The sequence below is a fragment of the Venturia canescens genome, chromosome 5, assembly GCF_019457755.1.
Source record: "Venturia canescens isolate UGA chromosome 5, ASM1945775v1, whole genome shotgun sequence".
Classification (NCBI taxonomy): Eukaryota; Metazoa; Arthropoda; class Insecta; order Hymenoptera; family Ichneumonidae; genus Venturia; species Venturia canescens.
Window position 1 is genome coordinate 11,829,319 of NC_057425.1, and position 21,065 is coordinate 11,850,383.

General features: G+C 42.6%; 1 protein-coding gene across 5 annotated transcripts in view; it reads left to right on the top strand.

Moving 5' to 3' along the window:
• Positions 1–1,077: 1,077 nt before the first annotated feature.
• Positions 1,078–21,065, top strand: part of LOC122411279 (cyclic nucleotide-gated cation channel alpha-3) — a 177,779-nt gene continuing 157,791 nt past the window's right edge. For 3 of the 5 annotated variants that reach the window (XM_043419989.1, XM_043419993.1, XM_043419992.1), the window contains exons 1-2: positions 1,078–1,222; positions 2,353–4,437. The gene's annotated coding sequence lies outside the window, so the exon portion shown is untranslated. The remainder of the gene's footprint in view (positions 1,223–2,352; positions 4,438–21,065) is intronic. The other 2 variants (XM_043419990.1, XM_043419991.1) reach the window with 2 other exon arrangements.

A 21,065-nucleotide genomic window follows, 5' to 3' on the forward strand; every position in this document is an offset into this window, starting at 1 on the left:
TTAGGGCATCGTGCTTCGGATTAAAGTATCGTCGGCAAAGCAGATATTTATCTTTGCTCCTTTTTCAGCGAGCGCCCCGGAGGTCGTTTGTCCGCACGGAAGATGCGGTAAAAAGGGCGTTAAAAGAGGAACGAAAGCCAGAAGAATGGGGAGAGAGACAAAGAGAGTAATGCCATTGGAGAAAATCGAGTAGGAAGAAAAAAGATGAAAGAATGGGAAAGGAGGGGTAGTTTGACGCGTGACGTCGCATCAGCCCCCGTAACAGGCTCGGAAAGGGGGATGAATAACCGGCGAGAGTCCGGCGAGAGGGTGGAGAATCGTAAAAATGAAAAAAATGGGGGGGGGGGGGGAGGGGGAAAGAAAAGGAGCGAAGAGTTTTGGAGGGGCGAAGCCCTCCAAAACTTTAATCCTACTCTCAATCCGGTAATATTTTCAACTCGGCGTCACAATATATTCAGTTGGAACTCGAAAATTTCTCGTGAGACAATTAGCAAGAGGGCTCGTACGACATTCGTTTCCCAGCAATTCATGCGTCAACGCCATTGACTGCGCGTCGAAAAGAGAACTCGATAAAATGAAAATAGTTGGAGTCGCGCGATCGCGTCGCAGATCCGCCACCCAGCGCCGCGTCTCGTTGTACCTATAAATCTGTTTTACAAAGTTTACAACGATCGGATATCGAGGCGAAGAAGCCTCGAGAATAAACAGTTATTGACACATCTGCATCTCCTTTCCTCCCAAACGCGATTTACTGCGGAAAGTCTGTCAATCGCAATGACGTCGGCCAATTACTGTGTCGTCCGCTGTTGAAGCGGGCTTTCACAGCAAAGGGACGTAACCCGTGGATTAAGACGGTGGAGCAGCGCAGCACAGAACACCTTTTGTTCGGCATCAGTCGATATGAGCTTTTCTCTCTCTCATCCCTGTGTCCGTGGCGATCCTGCGCGCTGGAGGGATGCTGCGTGAGCACCACACGGCAAAGGCAACCCCACCTTAGCGTCGAACAGAACCCGTCAGCGAACCAGCAGTGAGAGCCAGGCCGCCGCCATAGCCGCTCCCCGGGCAACACGAGAGGAAAATTCTCCCAATCCAATCCCCCCTCGAGCCTTCCCCCCGGTGTGTGTGTGCCTTTAGCAGAAACGCGCGCGCGGTGACTCGACGTTTTATAACCTCGTTTCTCATCATCACTTTTCCACGGCGTCTCGGGCCTCGATACTTTCTCGTAATTCGTTGATTCTCCCGATAATATTCTTCCCATTTTCTCCTTTCTTCTCGCTCCCTCTGAGTCTTTTAATTTTACTCTTTTTCATCGATCGATCTCTCATCGATTCCATCCAACAGTTATTTCGCTCGACGCCGTACTCTGCCGCCCTTTCGCCGATAAAACGATTGTTTTTTTCTCCAGCTCGCTCGCTCGAGAGGCAAGCAGAAAAAATCGTGCTTCCAGGCCTCGGAGCGCAAACAAACGTGGGAATGAACCGAAAAACTTGCTTCCGCGAACGCACGAGCTCGTCTGTTTTTTATCTCCGGCCTCTCCCGAGAAACCGCGAGATTTAACTTCATTTCTGGCCCTTCGTGCGTGCGCGAACTTTCCGAGATTGTTCTCCTTCGATCATTCCTCACGCGTTCCAATCAACTTGTCACCAGCGTCGTTCGCTTTTCGTGGCTCGTTTTTTTCTCCTTTTTATTGATGCTGCGAGAGTGTCGCTGCAGCGAAATTTGAATAAAATCGTTCGACTGATTCACGCTTTTTATCGCTCGCTATTTTTCGACTCCGTTGACCAGTGTCTGTTCGGGATTTTGAAGCTTTCTATAGAAAAATTACAACGCAAGGCACCCACATTTTTCTTGCTTCCTTTTATACAGAGATGGGTACAACCGGTGCCTTTCTCGGCTGAACGCTCGCGGCATTTCCCAGTCGTTTTATGTACAGCCGTTCCACGTCTGACTATTCCCCGACTTATCCACTAAAGAGTAGAACGACAGGTTCGTTTTGAGATTTTTTCACCGTGTTCTCGGCAACTTCTCTACCAGTGACGTCACTTTCGAGCGTGTCGTTTATTCTCGGTTCAATTGACCACGCTAGCCTGTAAATGTTTGTCGAATTGATATTTGAATTTTCGTACTTTTTGATGAATCGCTTCCGCGCTCCCGAATCCGATGAATTATTAATCACTTGAAAATTAGTATTAAAAAAAGCGGGGCTGAAACGCGGCACGGGAGTTCGTTCATCCGCATTTTCTCACACGTTTCCTCACTCACTTTGATTTGCATAAAATGGAATAAAAAGTGGTGAATAATTAGTAAAACGAAGATGCACTCACCGGCGCGGTACGTTTTCTCATTTTGTAGAGTGCTCGAAGGGGATACACGAAGTGCGTGGTCAGCGTGGGAGCGATGATCCCGTTGGAGGACGAATTCTGAGCGCATTTTCATGGTGGTTTTACAGTGACGTTGTTCATTGCCGCGTGGTAATAATAAATCGTTTATTAAAACCGGAAAATTGTGCGGTTTGCAGTGACGACAAATCGTGCACCGTTGGATCGCTCGCTTCAGTCGAGTTGGACGGAGTTCGGAGAGAGAAAATAAAGAAAATAAAGGGAGTCATACGGCCACGATTTTTCGAGAATCATCGTCAAGGATTCGAGGCCAAAGTACCGAGGTGGAAATTCCGAGAGGCTTGAGCAGCCTCTTATCTTGGCAAATAGAGAAGAAAAGAAGTTGAGAAGCCGCGTACACCCCGCGGAGGGAGAACGAGAGGGGAGGAAAGAGGAAAAGAGAGAAAAGAGAAATAAAGTGAAGTACGATCTCACTGGGTGCGATCGAGCGCGTGTTCGCTGTGTGAGTGAGAGCTTTAATGCGGTCTCGAGTAGAAGATATTTTGCGAATAGTCGTCGCGACGCTGGTGGTGGGCGACGACGACGAGATTCCCCGCCAACGTGGCACCAGTCGGAGACACAAAAGGCCGGAGTAGAAAGGAAGAAACGAAGAAAAATACGGAATAATACAGGAGGAAATAAAAATAAAAAATCCTCCTGCGCTCGAGGGAAAAAGCAACAACGAAGCTAGACAAATATTCGGCAACGAGGGGAACACACGCGCGGAGGAGAATCGACCAAGAGAAACAGGAAGTTGGAGAAAAGCAAGATGGTATGACGTCTGTTGGCTCCGACACTCTGGAGTTCCTCGTGATCGATGAGCATAAGATCAAGTAATTGCAAAAAGTCTCGAATCCCGAGGCGATAAGGAAAATGAAAAAAGCCGAGAACGCGAGGCAATGTTAAGTAACGAGGAAAAAATTCAAGACGGGAAATGCGGGGTGAGATTCTCAAAAAAATACTCGCTCTTCCGGATAACGCGACACAACATTTTTACACGATAGAAACACTCGTAGGTTCGCCGCGTTCTGGAAAGGACCCAATATTTAACAACGAATCAATCATTTCGTGGTTCATTTTGCAGAAATGTTGATTCACTTTTACCGCAATAAAGCTCCCGGAATTGCAGACTGTTGCGAATCGATTCTGGGGGATTGTTTGCAGCTGAAAAATAGCTGAGGAAATACGTTCACCAAACTTCGTTCTCGCGGTGTTTCAGTAGCTATTGGAATCTGGAAACAGCGTCGACGGGACGATTGATTTCGGCAGTTCGAGACGGGACGAAAAAGCCAAGAAAGTTTGCTGATACGTGCTGCTGCCGCTGTTTTGGACTTCCGCGGCATACGGAATGAGCTGGGATTTCAAGGTTGCATTGAATTTACCGGGCGCAGCTTGGAGCCTCGGAACGTCACGCCTCGTGGGCCAAAGTATCCTTCGACCTCGCCAACTCCACTCGTCAAACAACAATTCCATTTTCATGTGCCTGACTGGAGTTGTCGTCGAATCAGATGAAATTGAACGTTGCTAAAAACGTTAACGTTGCTGTGAATATTTGTCAATTCTTTTCCAATCGAGTGACACTCGAGTCGCTCCGGATTGCGAGCCACCAATTTTCGGGGCTTGTAACACGTGTCAGGAACTTGTCAACCGCCTCGGACGCTCCTCCGAGTAGGAACAACCGATTAGATTCAGCGAACCCAAAGATTTTTCTACTGTAAGAACTCGCGATTTCTCGCGAGGATTAATCGACCGTTTTTTCCCCGAGCCTTCGATAAATCCCTCCGTTTCCCTTTCCACGCTCCTATTTTTATTTTTCGTCGATTTATTCACTTTCGCTGGCAGTCGGGTCGACGAAACTTTGGTAAAAACAACAGTGAACGGAAACGCGCGTGTTTCGTTGTCGCTCGCAAGTGCGTGTCATGAAAGTGTTTTTATGTGTGAAAATATGCGTGCCACGATGAAGTTTCGACATGCGTTGTTGTTGTTGTTGTTGTTTCGGATGAAAAACAGTTTTATTTTCCTTTCCGGAGTTACCGGAACCGGCTGAATATTTCAGTACGTGAGTATACCATCAAATTTCGCTAAAAAAATCAGTCCTGCCAGGCTCTAAATGTGCCAAAATCTTTTTGCTTTCCTCAAACATTTTTTTCACAACGAAGCTCGACAGCTGAGAACGTGCTTTCGACCGTCAATTTTCTGCCGGATGCATCAATTGTTAATCCGAAATAGAAAACAGTTAATCCGATCCATAAACTGCATTTAACCTTTCACGGTACACGACGTCATCCCATAAAACATTTAATATCACAGCACTTAGCTCGAGCTTTACTTCTATAATTACGTATGAGCTTTTTCGCGACCTCGACCCTTCTGTGAGAGCGATTTAAAAAAAAGTGCTGACAGAAGGAGGGAGTAAAAAAACTGAGAGAAAAAGGATGAAGCGAGGGGAGTGGGCAAGGGAAGCGACGTAATGACCGACGAGAAAGGTCGTTGAGAATAAGTGCACACTTTAGTCGATTGCACGTGCGTGGGCGACTCAACGTCCAGGAATTCTCGTGATTCCCATAAAAATACTCATCATTGTTATAAACTTGGTGAGGAATTCGATGCTGAAATAATGTTTGAGGCGGTGTTCGCGAGCAAGAAAAAGTAAAGTCTGTAATAATCGTGCTCGTACGCAGAGACACGTATTGTGAAAAATTTATTCATTGATTATCCAAGCTCTATCGACCTTTTAAGGCCTCTTCTCATCAGACACCCTTTTCCTGCCAGTCTAAAAGTATTTTAATCCCTCCTTAAACAACGTACGTTCGTCGCATGTCGGCTCAGTAGGGATGCTTATTAATTCTCAATTCGGGCAGAACGACAGCGAAGTCTCTCCCCTTCTCACGATTTTTTTACCACGTCGATACAAGCCAGTGCCCCGGCTTGACTTCGGTGTGTATATAAACGCGCCACGCCAAACCATCTTTTCAATGTGTCATCGCGGAGGGGACGGAGCAAGGGTGAAAGCTTCAGGGGCTCGATACCAAACACTTGAGAAATTGGGTTCACGGTGATGTGCGTTAAACTTGAAAATTCAACATTGCCGACTTAGCGAGCCACTTTAGCCTTGGATCGTCAGTTTGTTTTTCGAATCCGCAGACTCTACGGTCCCCCAGGCCCTGAGGGAGTCATTTTCAAACGTCTTTTTCGCCATTCGCACGGGATTCACAGAATACTACGGTTTAACTAATGATCCGTGTTAATTTTGTTTCCGGTATGATTTCGGCCATCGTTTTGTCAGTAAAAGCATTTTTAATACGGCAAATGAAAGCGTTTGCGAAATGCGATGCTGGATGTTTGAATAATCAATCATTTTTCATCGGAGAGTAGAAAGAAACTTTGCCATTTCGCTGTGTCCCGCGCGTCCCTGGAGCGATTTCTAACCGGAAAGTATTTTTTTCTTCCTCCATAAACGAAAGTGTTTTCGCAGTCCGAATTCGCGCGTTTTCATTTGTAATTCAAATAATTGAATGGAGCAACATTTCTATTCGGGCAAGCTTTGTACAACAGTTTGTTTACATTCCGTTGCGGAGTCGCATTCGAAAAGTTGGCAGATGCTTTCGGATCTCGTATTCCAGGTCCATAAAACCATAGAACCGCCGCTAATGACGTAATGAAGTAAAACTTTGTCGCTCGAGAAGGCGGGCTACTCAAGATGTCCCGAAATTCAGTCTCGAGGTTTTCAGGGCTCATTCATATGTATAGAGAGGCAAGAATAAGTACGAGACCGTTGAAGAATATCGCATTGGGACAGGGAATACGAGACAAGGAACGTGCTTCGACTATTGAACTCGAGGCGATTCTTTGCACAGTCCAAAATTACAATGCACTCGAGGACGTGGCAATCGTTGCGCTCATTTCGAGAGCTTTTTTATCATCCTTTTCAATCTTTCATTTTTTATTTTCCCAATAAAAGATTTCTCCTTCAAGCTCAACTCAAGGTTCTACATTTCAAAATCTCTTGCTTTTGTCAGTGTCGTTCGATGACGGAAAAAAATGTTCGGGCGCTAGCGGAAACGGGGAAAAGCGATGGGAGAGAAAATTCGTCTTAAGAAATGTCTAGGCAAAAACTCTACAAGAAATTTCCCCGAGGAACGACGGCTGTCGCGCTATCACTGTATCTCATCTTATCGCTCAATTTCTATATCGTATTATTCTACTTTCTCGATGCATTTCTGCCTCCACCTCGGTATTCTCAACTACTTGTTTCACGTATCGAAAACATTATTCGTTTACATTCACAGATCTGTTTTATTTCTCCGCCGCATATGCGGGCATGTACTTCGCCTTTTTTCCTCCCTCGGAATTCCCTCTCGTCCCAACAGCGGCCAAACGGTCCGTCATTGTCCGTGAATATCGAAGTATTTTCAGGAAATCCACCCTATCGTATGTCGACCGTTTCGAAGAGCGCGTGTAGGAACGTGGAGACGTGTTTTCGGAGCTCGCCCATTCGGAGAGGTTTCGGGCCGAGGTTGTTATTAAATGAGCGCAGATATATGCGCCATTGTTTTTTCAATTACCACGATTACATCGCTCACCAGTTTCCATTGTTGTAGCAAATATTCATTTTCGTGTGTCATTTGCATCGTTGAAAGGCCACGAGAGTTTCTCGTTCCATTTTTCGATTTATTCGAAAGTCTTTAAAATGCGCGAAAAAATGCGCCAGTTTCTGACAAAGGATCGCAAACAAAAGTTCGAACTTTGCTTCCATCGCGACGGAGTAATCGAAAAACGAAATTTTCATTCAGGCAAACTACCTTGATTACTTTCCACCGTTGTGGCCCTCCGGATACGAATTTTCATTCGCATTACTTTGTTTTTTCCCTTACTGACTCAATTGAGAAAATAAAATTGCAGAATTCATCGATCGTTGAGTGCTTATCGTGTGTTTTGTCGGTGGAAGTCATCCCTTCGATGTCGTTGGGTCACGAGGGACGAAATTGCCAATAAATAGTAAGATGCTTGCCGATACTTTTTCCATTACTCCGTTGTGTTGGAATTTTTAATAAATAACTCATTTTGCTGATTGCACGAGTGTCAACGAAGCTCCAGGATTGAAAATCCTCTTATTTTTCCACGCGTTCGTCTTGCCTCGACGCTCCCTCGATTAATTATTTTTCTTCAATGGCTCAATTCTCCATCAGCAGAGATCGAGAGGACGCTTTGGAGAGAAACTCTGCTTTTTTTCTTTGTACTTTACACATCAGTATCGCGAAATGTTTAGCTTTGAAAGATTGAAGAGAGGCAAGCAGCTTTCGTATCACTCGTTGAGCAGAGAGTGCTTTTAATTTAATGGACGAAATAACTCGAAGCTTTTGGCCACCAGGGTGACAGCATGGGGGAAGGGATAGATGGTCGAGTTTGGGGATGATTCGTGGAGTCGTTGCGAGAATTTCACCCCCTTAAGGGGCGCCGAGCACCAAGTGGACAAGGAGAGGAATATGGGATTAAACTGCGAAGGGTTCACGAGCATAAAACTCTCTCGTTTTACGCACGGAATTGGCAAAGAAGGGGATCGTCGACGTGGTCGAACGTAACGTTGAAATGGCAGAATTTTTTTTCTCCATTCTTTCTTTATTTTACCATGAGGGAAGGAGACCCGGCCAAGCCTGCACGTAATGCTTGGGTATAATTTGTGGGCTTTACCAGGCTCTTTCCCTTTTCTCATTTATCTATGGGAGTTCCTTGCTCTCTTTTCTTTTCTCTTGTTCTTCGACCCCCACTTTCCTCCCACTATCAGTCTTTTTATGTCTTCTTTACGAATTCTTTTTTCTCGCTGATTTTCAGCCGAAAAATTGAAGCTTTTCCTTTCTTTTGCGGATGACCTAGTTTCTGGGACTAGCATTAGGCTGGGGGGGCAAAATTGTCCTACTTACCGGGCGCTCAATCGCTTCCGAAACGAGCGGATCGCAGCTCCTCCCACAGAATTTTGTACATTTTGTTTCAATCGACAGGAACGAATGTTATTTCGGATTGTTTGTGCTGCAGGGAAGAAAATTGGAGGGTGAGAGAATCGGGCAGTTTGATCGAGCACTGCCACTTGCCAGGGAGAACTTGCACTCCTGCTTGGAAATTCGAAGAATTTCGTCATCGATTTTTCCCCTCGGATATAAAAGCGAAACTGACCCTTGGTCCGTTCTTGGGTCAACAAATTCTTCTTCCCCCTTGTGTACCTACCGAGACGAAATTATTTCTGAAGCTCTTCTGCTTTCCAGCTCCGGGGAGCAACGAAAAATAAAACTTTTAGTCATCAGCAAAAAGTCGTCCTCGAGTCAGGAAAAAACTCGCGGCAATTTGCGGTGACCCAACGCCGACCACGAAATGTTTTCCTCGCTCACGATCCAAGGGAATAACTTTACTGCTTTTCCACGTTCGCAATGTCGAGTGAAAATATTCCAGTTGTAAACGTCGCTTGGATAAACGAAAAGGCACCCTTCAATTTTTCAGTCTTTTTTACTGAATTTACTTCTGTTTGAGAACAGCAATTAATCTGCCAAAAAGTGAAAGAACAATGAGAAACAAGCCACCGGGCAAAGTGTAATTACCACGAAGTTTAAATAACTGCTTGAAAAAAGAAAGTTTTGAATTTACACCTGATGCTTCTGACGCAATAGTTTAGTCCTTTGGGACTGACAGATTTTCACTAAAACTTCCGACAGCTCCAGTTGAAAGTAGTTTCTCTTTCGGTTCGTACTGTATTTCGTGTTTCCTTTCACCGAATCACAGTTGAATTATAACAGCTGCTAATTGCATTAAAGACAATGCAATAACAAAATGGTAAAAAAGTATTTAGCCCGGGTCCCTTGAAGCCGAGTTAATTAGCGTCGTTTTCACAACGTCGTTCTTTATATAATTTTGTTTGTTTTTTTCCCTCTGCTCTTTCTCCCCTTCAATATCGTTATTTCTTCCGTTTGCGCGTGATTTTTTTGATATTTCATTGTGTTTACTCGGCGGCATTTCGTGTTGGTCGTCTTTTCTTGTGGCCGCGAGAAGGAAATCTTAACGAGCATTTTCCTTGCGGCGTTCGTTCAGCCTGCCGAGCGTTATCTTATTTTCTCATTTTTTTGTCTCCTCGCTATCGCCGAAACGACTTTATGCACGTTGAAACGAAGACGTGGTCCGTGCGAGCCGCGTCTCCGAGAGAATCTCGGACAACTTTCGTACAACTCGCGAAAACGAAGTTTCAAACGACCCTCGCAAAAAGTCTTGGTGTGCTGACTCTGGCTCGGAGCGAAGCTAAGAAATTCGGGCTTTGCGCTAGCGGATTTAAATTAATCGAAGCGAACGTTCTTCTCACGATATTCTCCTTTCTCGTCCCCTCAAAGACAATTCTAATTTCTTTTCTCAATCTCCTTTAATCTAGTCATCTTATCGAGCTCGAATTTTCTCCTTGCGACCATTTCGCAATGATTATGCTTGGCAGCTTCAATATTATTATATCGTCCAAAGTCCATCCCGCATAAAGGACGCTTCGCAAGGATTCGAAAAACCATGCAACCCAGCTGTGCCTGAAAAATGAGAGCGAAAGCGCTCAATGGTCATATCTATTTTTCGAAACTTCACCTTCCATAATAATAAGAATAATAAATTCTACACACTGAGAAAAAAATTTGGTCGAAACATTTGATAAATGTTCAGTTTAACTGAAATATTAATAGCACGACAAAATATTAATTAATTTCACAAAATATTTAGATAATGACTCAAATAGATAGCTTATCTAAAGATAAAATCAACGTGACAAAATATATATTCACTATAAAAAAGGATCCTGTCATCCGGCCTGAAAGTACTCTGTTGATCGAACTATTCAAGGACAAATCAGGACTGTCGCATTCAAAAGTTTCGTGGTGCGAATGTTAGTTAAATAAAAAATATCAACTAAAGACATTTAGTTGTTACAACGATTTTTTTTCTCAGTGCACCTATACTTTGCTTTCTGGTGAAAAAGAGAGCAATATTTCGGTGTATGCTATAGAATTAACCGGAATTTATCTCAAAAGTCTGCTTCGTACGGGTCTAATGTAAAAATGATGAAATATTTACATTTTTGATGATACTCGAGAAGCAGATGTACTATACGTTATAAACCCCTTCAGGCTGTGTTTCCAGCAGGGGGAAGCATGAATTTCGCGAGTTAAGTTCGAACGGAGGAATTACAAGAGAAAGCCTGCTCCTATATGAATACGCGACTGGAAAAGTCTGTTTATTCTTGGCTTTTTCTTATATAGTCAGACTCTTACACGTTTTAGTACAACTCGGGGGGGGGGGGGGGGGGGCTTGTTTCCTGGCTGAAAACAGTAAAGTTTTTGCCTGGCCCTTTCTCCTGCTCGGAGGAAAAATAAAAACTTGTATCTTTCTCCGCGTTCGTCGTTGCCCCGCGTACAAGTTAAGACGCCCTACGGGCTATTCAGACGCGAGTTTTAATCAGCGAGAACTGCTGCTGCTGCTGCTGGAGGAAGACGTCACTCGAGGCGAATCGGGCGGATGAAGGAAGAGGAAAATTGTAAGCGAACGAGCCTGCTCGTCAAGATGCCGTTCAAACCAACGGGGCAAATTTTAAACACTCGAATCGCCTTTCTTCCTTTCTTGTAAAAATTTACACAGAAGTCATCAAGGAGTCTGTGTGAACGAAAGTTGATTCGACTTTCATATAAAAACGACGTTCTTCCTATTTAAAAATGTCAAAAGTTCACTAATTTTTCAAACACTCGTTCGTTATGAGGTACAATGGCTTTTAATAATGAAAGATCTGATCAACCATTCAACGACAACTTATTTGAGGAAGATTCCAATTTTATATCACCAGAAGAAAAATAATCGCCTAAAATCTGCTAAGGCAAGTTTTATCCAGAAATACAAACGTTTTTCCCCATTTTAAAGTCGTAGTTCATGAAAGTCTTGAAATTTACACAGAGTTTAAATGCGCAGTCGACTGACACGCGTATCAAATTTTAAAAAGTTCGTCTTATACTTTGTTGACATAAACGCGTTCAAATATATGAAGAAAAGTGCACAAGGTTATAGGGACTTTGCAAAAAAAGTCGTTCATCTTTCCATGTAACAAATGAACGCTTCTCACGAAGTTTATGAAAAACGTACACAATAATAATGAAGTATTTGATGAATGTTTTAGAAAAAAATTGAGCACTCGTGTAACCTCAGATTTGCTTATTTTGGTATTTTGTTTCTTCTTGGCTTGGTCCATTCCTGTCATAGTCTTCTGTCTTTTTATTAATATTTTTTTTTTATCCATTTCCCTTTGTGTTTTCCTTTGCGCTCTCCAATGTAATTTTTTACATAAAAAACTATAGTATTTTCGCCAGGGACGAATGAAATTTTGGATTTAGTCGGTGATGGATCCTCGATTAATTAAGGGCTTTTCTGAATCTCCGGTGGTCCGGATTAGCTGAAATTCGGTAAAAATTTATCAATTTCTTACGATTCCGTTCGGCCCTAAAGTATGGTGGCAATAAAAATTCAAAAAATCGAACAAAATGAAAACAGTAAAAAGTCTGTATTTATGTTGGAAATTAAACAACTTATTCACAGCGCTCTATCATATTTTTCGTTTTTTTTCTGCAAATAAAAATAGTACTCAAATTTTCATAAAGACTGCTCGAAAATCAATATTTAATATTTACTTTGGTCGAAGTTTTCGAAAATAATGAGATCACGAAATAGCTTGTTATTCATTACAATTTACACTGCATTTATGGGCAGGGATGGTCCTCGGTAATGCACCTGGTATTTTTCGAACCATCCGCTCGCACTCGTTACATTTATTTATTTTTCATTGGCTCACTCGATGGACATTCGCATGTGAAAATAAATGCGCTGCAATGACAAAGTCCAAATACGTATATGCAGCTGATGTGAGCTCGCGCAGTCGTCGGATTTTGCTCATTTCCACCCTCAGCATTTATTTCAATTACTCTGAATTCTGTCCCTCGTTTTAATTACATTCATCATCAACTCTCCTCGACGATCATTTTTCGCGAGAAAATCAACCAGTAAATAAACTTAAATGCAGCTGCGAAAATTATTTACAACTTTGAAATCGTGCATTCGAATTTCCATTCATTTTTTCCTCGTAATGGAAAATTCTCCTCGCATTAAACATTTGTAGTACTTCAATGCAAATTTTTCATTTCTTTTTTTAGTATATATTTTTCATCATTTCGTGACAAAACTTGAATACGCGGTTGAACGTTTTGTCCATTTTTCGTCTGGTTGCCATTCTTGGAAATTTCACAAATGAAAATGATCAAAAGCAGTCAGCACTCATTCGTAACAGAGTACCAGAAACTTGCTTGAATTAAATAATTTTCAGTATTTGCAGGCACCATTATCATGATTGGATTGTTCCACTGCACTGAGAGCGAACTATTTTTCTTTGTTCATTTTTATAACATTCACATGCTATTTATTTTCTTACAAATTTCGTTATTTTTGACAACCATTACTTCCCTGATTTTTTTCGTATCTTAATAGACACCGTTTTTAAATGGCCGTACGGTTCTGAACCAACTCTCATTTTCACGAATATTCCTTCTCTCGTAATTATTCATACAAAAGAGACAGTATGAATGTGGAGTACGTGAAGCACTGAGACAGATGAAACAGGTGATTTCCATGAAGCAGAACCAAAACGAATATCATTCATTTCGTACGAAAAAAACGAATAATCCGATGAAATTGAGGATATTTTATGAATACGAACTCTCTCGAATATTTCATTTATTCAAAGTTTGACGTGCGGAAATTAGAAGCGAATCGTTGTGTTGATCAAACTGTGTGATTTCTTTAAATATTTTAAATCATTTTCGTTCCATTTGACAGAGTCGTACGAGAAATAATTGATTCAGTGCCACGTGACACTGGTAAACACATCGAAGGGGCAGCAAATAATTCGGCGGATCCGTAGTATTATCTCAGGAGATAGCAGATAAAAAAGAAAAAAATTACTGAAAAAATGCACTTTTTCAAAACTCCAACGAGCTCGTTTCACGAAACGAACAAAAATTTGTTTGTTCCACAGTCTGTCCCGCTTTCAACGTTCCATTGCTCTTCGTTTTCTTTTATACCATCGAGAAAAGAGATTTTTTTTGGAATCGAAAAGTTCGGATATTTGACTAGAATGAAACTTCCCAAAGGCTGGTTATTCGACTAGCCAAGTCGTGTTTATTATTTAACGATATATTTGATATTTATTCCGTGGCTGTCACCTAATACTAGCGAGCTTATACAGTCGAGTAGCACGTTTATAGTGACTGTGGCTGTGGTAGCGAAGACTTTACAGAATCCAGAGAGACCCTCGACCTCATCATCCGGGTTGGGGCTTGGTGCCGTGGAAAAGCAGTTCTCGTATCGAATAGCTGCAGGGAAAGCCGGATCGAACGGAGGGAGAATATAACGTTTGAAGCTATGCACCCTGGTCCTTAAACCCACCGAGAAGCTGATGCTCTCGACGTTATGTAAATTTTCCGATAATTCAGAGCATTTTTCATCTCAGGAAAGCAGCACGCTCTCACATCGTAGACGTCTTCTCGATTTCCTCTCTTTTTTCCTCCGCATCGGTATTTTTGAAACGCCTTTGTGGCGACGATTCTTCGCTTCTTTTTCCCACATCGATTCTTCTTTACAACGTGCTTTTTTCTTTGTTTCTTTTTAGATTTTTTTTTTTTTTTTTTTTTCATTTTCGACACTCAACTACGTTTTACCGGTTATCGAATTTCTGCTGGCTTCAGTTTTCGAGTTGATTCATCGAGCTCGTATACTTTCTTTTTTTAACTCGAAATTCTTCGGATGTGTAAAGTGTTTCTCGTTCTTTCTCGTGGAAGGAGGAAATGAAAAAAGGGTTTGTCGTCCCGGGGATAAATGTCCCTCGCCGTGTATTTTACCTCGGAACCGTCGCCGGATGGTTTTTTGCCGAGTCGCGTTCTCCTCCCTTCGAGAAGAATAACTCACTCCTCGAAAATACATGAATATTTAGCCAATGAGGGAAATATAGAGTCTTCGTGGACTAGACAACGACCCCTTTTTTCATTCCGGCTCTTGCATCCCAGGAATCATCCCCTTGTTCTCACACTTCTTTGTCTCCCTCTCTTTCATTACATCCTTCGTGGCCTTTCTTCCCGCTCTCGTATCGGGTTCATTCAGTCCTCGCCAGTTTCACTTAGCCTTTGCCGCATAACTAAGATATTTTCGAATAAAGTAATGCGAAGGACATTTCCAAATGTCTTTTCCAAGACACTCGAAAAACCTCTTTTTTAATGTTAATTTTATTAAGGATTCTTGCATTACGCTGATATTAAATGGCATCGAAAGTTCTTCCTCAAATTTCATCATTCACTTTTCTTCAATGAAAATTCCATTCAACACAATTTTACTTCGTTCCGTCAAGGTATGTACTGCGCACTAAAAAGAGTGCGCAACGATGCTCTGGCGTGTTTCTGGAGTTTCCGAGAATTCTCAGCTCGATGGAAAATACTGGAAAGAAATATCGTCGAATTGTTCACCCGGTTTTTCGCATATTTTTTATTCAAATTTGTTGGAAAAGGGAACGCCCTTACCAGCCAGTATTTCCACATTTCCCTTGGTCCTCACACGAGGAAGAAAATCAAAAAAGAAAAAAGACATTTCAACAAATTTATCTTCTGAATGCTCATTAAGAAAATAAACGTTTCGCTGGCAAATCGATGCGTACGCTCCGCTGTCATCGCTGATGCTGCTTTTAAGGGCGCCGCAGAGCTACACAGATGTTTGCAGAGATCGGGCGAACTCGTTCGCGTTTCCATGGTAACGCTTTCCTACGCTATTTCTCTCGTGCACTACACATTTTAGCTTCTGTGTAGCACGCGAGGACCCTTGTACTTGGGCTCAAAACAATTTAGCACGGAAACAGGAGCGTTTCCGTAGGTACCTCGGCGAATAGGGCTCGATAATATTGTATCAAAACAGCGATCCACCATCGAGTATTTTACATATGATTATTCATAAGGGCGTGTCAGAAAAAAATTTCAACATTCCAGACAATGAGTTCGGAAGGCGGTAAATTATTAATTTATGACAATCTGAATTCTTTATTGAGATAATTTCTATGAGAATGATCTCCAAAAAATGTTCTGCAATATATCATGATAAATCTGACATTTCCGCTGGGAAAGTGGCAAAAATAAAGAATTTACTGTCTCTTCAACTTTGACAGTGAATAGCCTTCGAAAGAGCAGATTTATCACAAAATGATAAGAGACCTTTTTTATAGAGCATTCGATTTCCTACAAAAACCCGTTTCGAGAATCATCCTACATTGATTCCTCTGCGAGTTGTAAAATTCAAAAGTCGCCAGTGCTGGGTTATTTAAATGGGAAAAGAGAATCGCGATGAGCGACCTTTAAAAATACTTTAAGGGGCTGAATTTTGTCATATTTTATGATACCGGAACTACTGAAGGATGCTCTTCGGAGAGAAAAGAAAAAAATGTTATTTGAGACGCCCCATCGAGCAGAGCAGGCCTGACTCCGATGAAATAATAATCGAATGTATGACAATAAAGAAAACATAAGCCGTGCATTAAAGCTCGCTCATCTAGCTTAGGGAGACAATCTATTTAAAACTTTGCCCAGCTAACTCGCCGAAGCCAGCTGGCCGACTTAGTAACAGGGAATTAATGGGAGTTCTCACTAATAAGTAAGTCAGGCGCGTACATCAATAGCGTCGAGGATTCGCATGGCTTAGGGCACTAAAGAAAGGATTTTTTCGTATTAAGAGTAGTAAAAACGGAGTTTTGGGGATTAAAAGTCGCGCTCACGGGGTAAATGCGCATGAAGAAAGTTGAGTGCAGAGCTTCGACTAGGTCGTTCTGCGCGACTCAAGAGCCATGGGACCAGTACGAATGCGGCTGAAACGAAAAATTTTGACAACGATAAATTGTTTCAAAGTAGGTAAGTTTCGGACGAAGGATTACGACGAGGAGCTCGAAGTATATTTTCTCTCCTCAAGTGACTCTCCTCAATTCTTGTTTTCCTTCGGTGCATCAATCAAGGAAGTAACGATTTAGATTGTATTGAAATGAAAGGAAACTCTGAGAGGTGAGGGAGTTTCGGAAGTTGGTGCGATGCAGACAGAGATTCACGATCCTTGCAACATCGGAGCAAGAAGTTGTATGGACTAATAATTTCCGTTTCACAGCCTTCGGTATTCATCTCGCTGCAGCGTTTAATGCTCGGAGCGATATAATTCCATCTTTGCCCGGTACGCAGACAACGCTGGGATCCTGAACAAGCGGGGAAGCTTCGAAACCAGTTTGTCTAGTCGTATATGCCTGAATGGAGAGCGAAGCCGATGCTCCTGGTTCTCCGTTGGTTGGTCTCTCTGTCGAGAACAGTTCAGTGCCCCGAAAACCCATTTTGCTCATCCACCGCGAGCGTCGCCCTCCCTCCCATTTCATCTCTCTCGGTCTCAACGTTTCGAAATTCGAATGGACCGAGCGACCGAAATTGGCCCCACTGTGACGTCAAGCTCTGCGGTTCCGGCTTCAGTTTCGTGACAATCGCATCAAACCTTGTTACACACAGACCCTTCGCCGATGTGATATTCCTGACCCCAGGAATTTACTGTTCTTCATAACTTCCCCAAATTTCGTTACTCCTCTTTATTATTCGTGGCGGGCGTCAAACGGATGAATGCCAGCATTGTTCAAATCATCGTGAAAATTATTAGACGGTGGTGCACGCGTGGTTACGCGAGCAATTCAATTCTCGATGAAGCGTCTTCGGCTGTCTCCTCGAGGTACAAAGTCCTGAAATTGAAATTCCTAGTCCCCGTCATATGATTCCATGGTAACCGTGTTTCCTTCCTTTTCCACTCGGCGCTGCAAGTTTCTCAAAAATATCAGGAATTATGGTCCAAACAAGGTCGAAGATTGGAAATTCCTATCCCGTTCCATCCCGTGCTTCGGGGCACGGCTTCGATTTTTCCTATTCCAAGAATCGCTATTTTTCCGGTTACAACAAACTCGACAGATCATTGGACGCGGGTGTATTTCCCCCGGAAATCTCTCGGCCACGATTTTTCCGTTGGAACACTTTCAAATTATAGAAAATGCTGATCAGCGAACTCCACAGAGTTCGATTTAAGGAAGTTCATTTGGTAATCGAATTAACGTAGAGATTTCGACAAAAAAACATTGAATGCAGTAATGAATAATAAAAAAATGTCCTGACAACATTTTGAGGATACTTTGTTCGTGAGAAAAAAATTAAAACGGGTTCTCCAAATGAGCGCGGTCTCTTACGGGTTTCAGTGGTTTTCCCATCTTTATATACGAAAGTTGCAGGCATTGAGAAACAGTTCTTGCAAAAACTTCCATGAGTGATAGAAAAAATATCTGAAGAATCTGTTTACAGCTTATTCGTAAAGTCCATTCAATGCTCACAGTTTTTGCAATTAATGATTTTTTTAATCTACTTTTTAGACTACGTTTTCCGATAGACGCAACTGACACTAGGGACTTCCAATAAAATATGAAGGACGGGTGAGGAAATATTGTAATCAATAAAAACTTGTTTTTTTTTCGACATATTCGCGTGTGAAAAATTCTGTCATTAAGAGCTGTATTGACAGTGCAGGTTGCAAGGTCACGGTGTCGCGGAACTCACTGGACCGGCTACGCTAGTCGCCATAATTTTTCTTTTGACTAACTCTGTACCGAACGAACTTCCTTAAATAAACCTCCAACGCAATTATTTTCGTGCCTCATTGTCAGCGTGCTTGCTTTATTTCTCGTCGGTTTTTTTTGCACAAATTTATTCCAAGTAATTGACGACCATGGTCCCTGTAAAATTCGCACAGTTAATGGATCGGTGGTCTTTTTAAGGGGAGCAATTGGCTGAGAACAAAGGAGCCTGCGAGTATCGAAATTAGCATTGAGCTTCTTGAACGGTGTCCTCCATTCTTAGCAGTTTTTTACATTTATACAAAGAAATTCCTTCACAATCGTGTTTCCCCGAAGATACGATTCGTTCGGGTATCACGAAGCGCCGAAGAGCTGGATATCGTTCAACAGGACGCATTTCCTTTGATCAGTGAGCGAGAGCTTGCAAACGAGCTGTCGTGCAATTTCATTGAGTTCCGTACTCCCAGGGATTCCTAGTGGTAACGGTTAATTATGCTCGCTCGAGTACCTGAGCTACTGAAATTGGTACTCGTGACAAGCGACAGGGAAATCAGTGACTCTCCTCTATCCGTACATCCATTGCTGTGTCGTGCCAAGTGAAACACCATCGTTACATATTGAGAGAGCCGTTGAATTATTTACGCTCCGTATTTTGGATCTGTCATATCGACCCTGCTTCCTGACGGAACGGTTGAATGTGGTTCTATCACTTACTTGGGACGTTTCATTCGATGGATTATGTTCGATTGCACCCAAACGAATGCGGATTCGTGCTTGAGATTTTTACTCATTTTTTTCTCCTGGCGACGATCGGTCGGACCGCGTGACTTTGCGTTGTAAAATATTAATTAATGAGCCTTCGAGGGGGGGATGAAGCGGTGACGTTTAGCGAGAAATTCACTGTGAAATTAACCGGATACATTTGACTGCGGGGACAAGTTAAGGGAAAACATTTATTCCAGTAACGCACTGTAAAGTTTTCAATATTTTGCCCAATTTTCAGTTTTATCGTAGTAAATATGGCAGGTCGTTAAATTCACGGTACGTATACTTAAAATTTATAAAACGTTTGGACAATTTTACGCGGTGCATCGCGGCAAAATGGCTTTGCCCTAACGCAGATATCGGTCACTCGTTTCCGAATTTCGTAGCACAATATGAAACGGTGATTTACACACTTCGACAAAGGGCTGAGCACATATAAAAAGGGTGCGGGGAAATAGGCCGATGTAGCGACAAGACACCCCTGCCAGGTCCCCAGCATAGCCGCATCCTGGCATGAACATTCGTACGGAAATTTGTACAGTGTACAGCGCGGTAAAATTCACCGTGACGTCAAAATGAACTGAATACTCCGGCGAGAGTTCCTACTGTGAACAATAAATATTAGTTTTTACCAGGAAAATTTCATTTCTTTTCCATAATAATATGACGACGAATAGCAGCTCGTCACCGCGCCATCGTTACTGGACTGCAATTTATCAAATTTAATATTCTCGTGTTGTTTCCCGTAAAATTGCTTTCAAGATTGACTTGAGCAAAGGAGATTGAAAGACGAATATCGACGTACTAAGTAGCAGCAGAAATTGCACTGGTGAAGCAGCTGAGACTGTCGTAATCAGGAAATCGTTGTGGCATTGAAACGCTGCTCTGTGATCAATGGGACCGAGGTATGGCTGCAACGACGAGTGCTGTTCCCTCATTTGCCGCGATATCGATATGTCTAACGGTCCCTTTCCTGTAACGAGAGACATTGTACGAGCTGCAGTAAGCTCTGTGACGTTGCGAATTGTTCAGCATTGTTCGAAAATATATCGTATTTGAATATCGTACTTTGCACAGACGATACTCTCGCATTACGATTCATCCTGTATTCATGATGGAAATTGCTTAAAATGAAACTTGAACACCGCGTTACGATATGAAGAAAGGTCGGTGGCGTGGCAGCTCTATCAGTCGCCCATTCAATCGAAAGCTTTTTGCTCAACTCTTTGCATACCGTTCGAGAATCCGAGGAAATAATGTTCCCCTTTTTTCATAGATTTTTAGCGTATCGGCGTCAAGAGCACTCAATGACATTTACTCCCGTTGTGCTTCGCCCTTAACAAAGACGTTCAACAACGTTCTATTTTTTGGTCTCGATATGAAAGAAAAAATAAAAAATAAGCCGGTGAAGGAAAAAATTTATTGGAAATGCTGGAAAAACGTTGGAGAAAGCAGAAAAGGGTCGTTCCGATTTCATTCGCATGAGCGCGCTCCCTCAATATATAGACAGAGGGGAAAATAATGGCTGAAAATAATACGTCAAATATAGCGAACCCGACAGTTCCAATATTCTTCAAGATCTTGCAAAGCTCACGTCTTTGCCCCCGTCTTTCTCGCGTCTAAACTTTGCCAATATTCACATATATATTTATGTGCAGATCACACGTGCTCCCTCCCCCCCGAAGGAAAGATTATCTTATGTATTCCTGAATAATAAGCACGACCGAGGTGCGATACACTGGCGGGGAGTGTGGCCCGAAAACAGCCTACCGGCGTATATGTCAACCCACCAAATCACCCCTTTGCCGACTCTCACACGTGTACCTTCCATTCACTCGGTGCTCCACACCCATCCATCATACTTCCAGATGCTCTCACTCGCTTCCATCTACAATATTGATGTACCCTCGGCCGCCTCGAATCGATACAGCTAACTTTATACTCTCGATTTCGAATTTCTGTATCCTGATAAATACTCGGAAATATATTTGATTAATGGAGTCTAACACTCGAGATGGTGCTCCACTCGATCATAATGTCCCAATAAATTATTGCAATCGAATACGTTTGAGAGGGACTTTGAAAGCGATGTGGAAAGATCGTTTTTTTGTTGAGATTCGAGTGACCGATCGTCAGGCATTTTTCGATGAATAACTTTCGAAAATTAGTGCAACCGGACTTTGTAATTTCACACACAT